Genomic DNA, 8,184 nt, shown 5'->3' with positions numbered 1-8,184 from the left:
ACAATAAAAATGAAATATTCCTTTAACCACTTCAATACCGGGCACTTATACACCTTCCTGCCCAGACGAATTTAGAGCTTTCAGCTCTGTCGCACTTTGAATGACAATTGCGCGGTCATGCTACACTGTACCCAATCTACATTTTTATCGTTTTTTTCCCACAAATAGAGTTTTCTTTTGGTGGTATTTGATCACCTCTGGGATTTTTATTTTCTGCTAAACAAATAAAAATGTGTTTTTTTTGTTTCAGTTACAAAACTTTGTAAATAAGTTTTCTCCTTCACTGATGGGCACTGATAGGGCTGCAGTGACGGGCACTGATAAGGCGGCACTGATGGGCACCGATGATCTGGCACCAATGAAGTGCCACTGATATGTAGCACTGATAGGCGGCACTGATATGCGACACAGATAGGCACTGATAGGTGGCACGGATTGGCATGGATAGGCAGCACAGATTGGCATGGATGGGCACTGATAGGCGGCACAGTTGGGCACTGATAGGCGGCACGGTTGGGCACTGATAGGCAGCACGGATGGGCATTGATAGGCGGCACGGATGGGCACTGATAGGTGGCATTGTAGTGTACAGTATTGTACGGATGGATGCCAATCAGTGCCAAACATTAATGCATGTCAATCAGTGATGCCCATTGTGGGCACTGATTGGCATCCATTGTGGGCATTGATTGGCATCCATTGTGGGCACTGAATGGCATCCCTGGTGCTGGGCATCCCTGGTGGTCTGGTGGTGTCCCTGGTGGTCCAGTGTGGGCATCCTTGGGGGGGGGGGCTGCGCTGATAATCAATCAGCACAGACCCCCCCTGTCAGAGGAGCAGCTGATCAGCTTTCCTCTACTCGCATCTGACAGACGCAAGTGGGGAAAAGTCGATCACCGGCTCTTCCTATTTACACTGTGATCAGCCGTGATTGGACACAGCTGATCACATGGTAAAGAGTCTCCGTCAGAGACTCTTTACCGAGATCGTAGTTGCAGGGTGTCAGACTGACACACCGCAACAACGATCGCTGAGATGCGTGCCACCGGGGGCGCGCAGCGGCTTAATATCCTGATCACGTCATATGAAGATCAAGCGCCCCCCCCTCCTGAACCATACCAGGCCACAAGCCCTCAACATGGGTAGGGTGCTGATGGGGACAAGGGCATGTTGATGGGGACAAGGGCCTCTTCCCGACAACCCTGGCCATTGGTTGTTGTGATCAACGGGTGGGGGGCTTATCGGAATATGAAAGCCCTCTTTAAAAAGGGGGCCCCCAGATCCCGCCCCCCCCATGTGAATGGGTATAGGGTACATTGTACCCTATACACAGAAGTGCTTGCCACTAAGCTATTGGTCTACTTACCCCCATGCATGCCCCCCCCCCCAAAAAAAATTCTGTTTATGTGCACCTGCACTCCAGACACACAGGTACACAATTACATTGGCGTGAGAACTACATTTCCCTGCATGCATTGCACCATGAGCCCTTGCGATGGATTGCACTTGTCAGGAAGCAGCAACACATCAACTTCTTCAGTAGGTGGGCATGAGCTGAAAGGCAACAGTATTTTATTGTGTCCCCCTGTGCACATCTAAGCAGTATGTGCCAGTGTGGCATGTGTGGACCAGGATTGTATTACTCTGAATGACCCCCCTGGGTGAAACCTCTAGTCCTGCTACTGGACTGTTGTCAGCAGGCCTACCAGAACTAGGCTGTCCCCAGGACTTAATAATGTCAAATGATGGCTGTAGTGCAAGAAGCTCCAAGGTAGCAAAGGTAAGACGTACCGTAAAGTGATGGAGGAAACAAGCTGGAGGACACTCCGGTGGATTAAGGAGCAGTTTGAAGACAGCAGGAGTTGGCCAAGGTCCAAAGTGGTGGCAGACGGTGATCCGAGATCTGTGAACGTAGAAGCTCGGGGCAGGTTGCAGAGTCAGACAGTAATGTTATCTGCAAACAAAAAGGCCAAGGCAGGCAGCAGACAGTAGACAAATCTGTGAACATAGCATAAGCAAGTCAGGCAGGGGACAGTGGAGGTTTCCGTGAACATAGCAAAGGTCAGGTCAGGCAAGGGACAGAGTTGGTTTCTGTGAACATAGCAAAGGTCAGGCAGGGGACAGAGTTGGTTTCTGTGAACATAGCAAAGGTCAAAACTGGTGGCAGAGAGTAGAGCAATCCAAGAATATAGCTAAGGTCAGGGCAGGCGGCAGATTGTAGAGATATCCATTAACACAGTAAAGAGCAGGCGAACGTAGAAGCTTGGGGCAGGTTGCAGACAGTAATGTTATCTACAAACATAGCAAAGGTCAAGGCAGGCAGCAGACAGTAGAAGAATCTGGGAACATAGCATAGGTCAATTCAGGCAGGGGACAGTGGAGGTTTCCGTGAACATAGAAAAGGTCAAGGCAGGCAGCAGATAGTTGAATAATCTGTGAACATAGCAAAGGTCAGGCAGGGGACAGTGGAGGTTTCTGTGAACATAGCAAAGGTCAAGGCTGGTGGCAGAGAGTAGAGCAATCCAAGAATATAGCTAAGGTCAGGGCAGGCGGCAGATTGTAGAGATATCCATTAACACAGTAAAGAGCAGGCAAACATAGAAGCTTGGGGCAGGTTGCAGACAGTAATGTTATCTACAAACATAGCAAAGGTCAAGGCAGGCAGCAGACAGTAGAAGAATCTGGGAACATAGCATAGGTCAATTCAGGCAGGGGACAGTGGAGGTTTCCGTGAACATAGAAAAGGTCAAGGCAGGCAGCAGATAGTTGAATAATCTGTGAACATAGCAAAGGTCAGGCAGGGGACAGTGGAGGTTTCTGTGAACATAGCAAAGGTCAAGGCTGGTGGCAGAGAGTAGAGCAATCCAAGAATATAGCTAAGGTCAGGGCAGGCGGCAGATTGTAGAGATATCCATTAACATAGCAAAGAGCAGGCCAGGCAGCAGACAGTAGAGGTATGCGTAAACATGGGAAAGGGCAGGCGGCAATCAGTAGAGGTATTTGCCAACATTGCCAAGGTCAAGGCAAGTGGCAGACAGTAGATGTGTCCGTAAACGCAGCAAAGGTCAGGTTAGACAGCAGACAGTAGAGGCATCCTTTAATGCAGCAAATGTCAGGGCAAACGGCAGACAGTAAAGGTATCTATCAGTACAGCCATGGTCAAGGCAGACAGTAGAAGTGTTTATGAATGTAGCAAAGTCAGGGCAGATGAAAGACAGTGGAGTTATCCGATAACATAGCAAAGGTCAGGGCAGGCGGCAGACAGTAGAGGTATCCCTTAATGTAACAAAAGTCAGGGGAGGTGGCAGGCAGTAGAGGTATCCAAGAATAGAGCTAAGGTCAAGGCAGGCGGCAGACTGTACAGTCAAAAAGTCCATGGACTTAGCAGAGGTCAGGGCAGGTGGCAAATAATAGAGGAACTTGTGAATTCAGCAGAAGTCAGGACAGGCAGCAGGCAGTAGCAGTATCCGTGAACATAGCAAAGGTTGGCAACAGGAACAAATTGCAAAAGCCTAGTTGAACTGAGCAGTGTCCAAGTCTACATGACATTAGGAGGAATCCCAGCACCCTTCTAACCCACCTATTTAAATGGACCCTTAAAGCCCAGAGGTCCCTTGTTCAGTTGTACGGTATGCATTACTGTTGGATGATGGATGATATATCCATCCCTGGCTATCTCCAGCTTTTAAGTCAATAACCTGGAGCAAATATACAGATCAGATGTTCCATTGTCATTGTCTGCATGCATGTTCTGGGGGGGTGACGTAAAAAAGTATAGCAGTCAGGTAATAAGAATGACTAAATCATAAGGTGAGAGACTGCAGACATCAGGATTTCTATGATTGTGTCATCTCTGAGCCAGTATATCAGTCTTCGAGGTAAGTGGTGACCCTGGATGCATGAACAAAGATGGCTATGTCCTTCTGGAGAGAAAAACAGATGAAGGCATTGATGGGGGTGTACTGCGATCTCTGTAAAAGGTAACACAGTAAAACCTCGGATTGCGAGAAATGCAGTTTACAAGCGTTTTTCAATACAAGCTATTTTTTTTTTTAAATCCTGACTCAGTTTGCGAGCGTTGTCTCGCAAGATGAGCAGGATTCATGCCTCTGGGGCTTGCAGTACCACATTTGGCCAGAGGTGAGGGGGCACGGAGCCGCTCTGAGACACTCGGAAACACTTTGTTCCCGAGTGTCTCTGAGTGGTTTCCGAGCTTCTCCGAGTGTTTTCCGAGTTTCTCTGGCGCCCCCCCCCCCACAACTGGCCACATGCGGTACTGCCGTTTCCATTGATTCCTATGGGAAGACTCGCTTAAATATACCAGTGCTTTGGATTGCAAACATTCTTCTGGAAGGGATTATGCGCGTAATCCAAGGTATCACTGTACATATCTGGATGGGTTACACTGACGTGTTATTGAGCATGCAATAAATAGAATACAGTATGTCATGACATATCCACCTTAAACAAGCAATCAAGTGTAAAAGTGATTCTTCCTGTTGTAAGTTACAGAATTTTGTGGATGATGCCCATTGTATGTGTGTAGATGCAGGAAAGAGTTTGCATGGGAAGTGTTAAATCTTTATCAAAAATTTTGGAGCTAAAATTTGTGCCCCTTTCCCATCTCAAACAGCCGGGCTTGTTCAGCTCCAGCAGATAACATTCAGTATATGGGGCGAAAGTATGAAGAACCCCCCCCCCCCCCCCCCTTTCCAAAGGGTTCAGGTTTTACCAATTTCACACAGCACTTTACATTCACATCAACTCCCCCCTCCCCCAAGGAGAGTACAATCTAAGGTCCCCATCTTGCATGCCTACATACACATACTAGGGTGACTTTATCTACCACCAGCATGCCTTTGGAATGTAATAAGAAACCCATACAAACACAAGGAGAACATGCAAACTCCATGCGGGGGGTATCCTGGTCAAGATTTAAGCAGAAGACTACAGTGAGTGCTGACCCTTAAGCCGCTGTGCACTTCCAACCTTGTGGCAACACTTTGGTGAAGGCCCCTTTCTGTTCCAGCATGTCTACCCCTGTGTACAAAGCAAGCTCTATGAAGACATGGTTTGACCAGTGTAGTGCTAACCCCACAGGGGCCACTTGGTATGATGGGCCCTCAGTTCTCTGCCACCACTCTATAACCCACTCGGTCCCCACCAACACACTTCGTTATAGGTTACCCACACCTGTGCAGCTTAAGCATTAATATTCTACTGCTCTATGACAGTGCACAGGTTAGCCTCACCTACGGCCGTTAACTTACACTGCAATAAGGCACTAATCCACACTGTAGCCATAATATAGCACCAACTGTGAAAGCATGAATGGTATAAAAGAAACCTCACTGTATTTCTTTGCAATAGATATTCAACCAATGTTCCTGAGTACGCTTTATACATACAGACCCAATAGCGGGTGGGTGGATGCGTTACTGGCAAAAGGGTACCCCCGGAGATGACTGTTAAGTAGTAATTGTCAATGTCGGCCGGCTTTCGTTGGGGCCCTTCTGATGATGATGCATATGTAGCTGTCTCTTTAAGACTTTACACAAAAGATAGCCAATGGGCTGTTAAATAGAGGCAATCTAAGTAAGCATTAACTGTGGGCAACAAGGGGTTAAGCTCGATAGTTCCGCTCACCACTCCCAGTATGCAACAGATCAGATCCAGTCCGTTTAGCAAACAGTTGTCACAGAAGTCTCAGTCCACACAATTGGCCCCTCACGGTGAGATCCTCCTCTTTGAGGTAGTGGCACACAACAATGGCTCGGGTCTCAAGGTACAGCAGCTCTCAGCCACTCTTTCTAGTCTTTGCAGGCTCTGGCCAGGCACAGACTCCAGCACAGGTCTGCCTCTGTTCACTCTTCATGCTCTTCTTCCTCAGCTCAGCTAATTTTACCCGGAGGGAGAACAGTGTATCTCTCCTACTCTGTGTGCAGGGACTTGTGTGCCTGTAGTTGTGCAGCCATTAGTCTGCATTCATTTATATTGATCAGTGCACCTTTAAGGACAACATATCCCATAATCCGTTGCTGCAGAGTAAATCCTCTCTCTGATACTCCCATTTTCTCAAGCTCCCTCCTGCTCTCTGATTAGCTCAAGTTCACTGCCTGGAGGAGTGTGGGGAATTTCAGACACAGCCTGTTCTTCTCACATAGCAGGTAAGCTAAGGTTGAGAGGCAGCAGTTGCAGCACAATGACATGAGGAGAGGGAAATAAAAGGAGAGAGGCACATGCAGTCAGCAGTACAACCAGATACACTCTCCCCCCACCAAAGAAACTTTGGTCTCCCAAAGAAGGGACTGCGTCCAACAACAAACAGGAGGCAAACACTGCTTAGTAAATAAACAAATAATATTATGTTTTAAAAAGAAACCTGGCAAGGGAACCTCCCACCATTTGTCCATTGCCAGAAAGGGGGTGGGGGGACTTTCACACAGAGCCCGCTCTGCTCACACAGCAGGGAAGCTAATGCCGCGTACACACGATCAAACAATCCGGTGGAAAAGTCCGGCAAACTCAAGTCCGCCAAACAATCCCCCCGTGTGTGCATACTTTTTTGACCCGACAGTACGGCGGACTTAGAATTTCGGTTTGCACAAAAATTTGCACGCCGTACTCGCATTTCGGCGGACAATCCGGCCGTGTGTATGCCAGTCCGCCGTACTTTTGAAATGAGCGGACTTTTCCCGCCCGGAGAAAAGTCCGCTTATTTCGAGCGGGTCTCCAGGTAGGCGGGGCCCGCGAAGGAGACGTCGCTGGCCCCGCCGCCTGGTATGGACTTAAAGGGGAACCCCAACGCCGAAAAAAATCGGCGTGGGGGTCCCCCCCAAGTCCACAACAGACCCTTGTCCGAGCACGCTACCCGGCCGGCCAGGAAAGGGGGGCGAGCGAGCGCCCCCCCCCTCCTTAGCGTTACCAGGCCGCGTGCCCTCAACATGGGGGGTGCCTTGGGGAAGGGGGGGCCCCCCCACCCCAAAGCACCTTGTCCCCATGTTGATGAGGACAAGGGCCTCTTCCCGACAACCCTGGCCGTTGGTTGTCGGGGTCTGCCGGTGGGGGCTTATCCAGGGGCAGACTGACCATTCAGCAACTCGGGCACTGCCCGAGGGCCCCGGGCCACTAGGGGGCCCCATCAGGGTTGCCAACCTCAGTAAAACCAGGGACAGTATGTAAAAATCCTCTCCAGTACCTTCTCAGCCAATAGAAACATGTCTGTGTATACTGTGTGATTGCATACTGTGTGTGTGTGCTTTTGTATACTGTGTGTCCCCATAATCTTTTATTGCCTGGGGGCCCCATAATCCCCTATTGCCCGGGGCCCCATGAGTTGTCAGTCCACCCCTGGGCTTATCGGAATCCGGGAGCCCCCTTTAATAAGGGGGCCCCCGGATACCGGTCCCCCACCCTATGTGAATGAGTATGGGGTACAATGTACCCCTACCCAGTCGCCTGTAAAAAAAAAGTACAAAAAAAACACAACACACGAGATAAAATACTTTATTGCACAGCTCCGGGGGTCTTCCATCTTCGGGGGTCTTCTCGCCGGACTCCTCCGCTATCTTCTTGTAGCTCTTTTGCTAGCGGAGGAGTCCGGCTTTCTTCCTCGCCGCTGGCCTCTTCTCCCGACTTCGGCGCTCTTGTCCCCCTCTTCGGTTCTTCTGCCGGGCCACCGCGCCTTCTTATAGCTCTTTTACAGGCGGTGGCCCGGTCTTCTGTCGCCGCTGCCGCCGCCGCCTTCCGCTCCTCTTCTTCTTCTTCTTCTTCTTCTTCTTCTCCTTCTTCTCCTGGAGATGTTGACTCGATGCTCTCTCCGGCCACAATGCCAGGGACGCGCTGCGCGGCCACTTATATAGGGACAAGGGGCGGTGTCACATGGCTTTATGTCACATGGGTTGGTGTCACATGGTGACCCCGCCCCCCTTATGATGTCACAGTCCCCATGTGACATCAACCCATGTGACCAACCCATGTGACATAAAGCAATGTGACACCGCCCCTTGTCCCTATATAAGTGGCCACGCAGTGCGTCCCTGGCATTGTGGCCGGAGAGAGCGTCGAGTCAACATCTCCAGGAGAAGAAGGAGAAGAAGAAGAAGAAGAAGAAGAAGAACGGAAGGCGGCAGCGGCGACAGAAGACCGGGCCACCGCCTGTAAAAGAGCTATAAGAAGGCGCGG

Source organism: Lithobates pipiens, unplaced genomic scaffold, assembly GCF_037356315.1.
Source record: "Lithobates pipiens isolate NorthernLeopardFrog02 unplaced genomic scaffold, aLitPip1_a1.2 Scaffold_8, whole genome shotgun sequence".
NCBI classification, from domain to species: domain Eukaryota; kingdom Metazoa; phylum Chordata; class Amphibia; order Anura; family Ranidae; genus Lithobates; species Lithobates pipiens.
The sequence above is the reverse complement of the archived record's forward strand: the minus strand, read 5'-3'. Positions refer to the sequence as shown.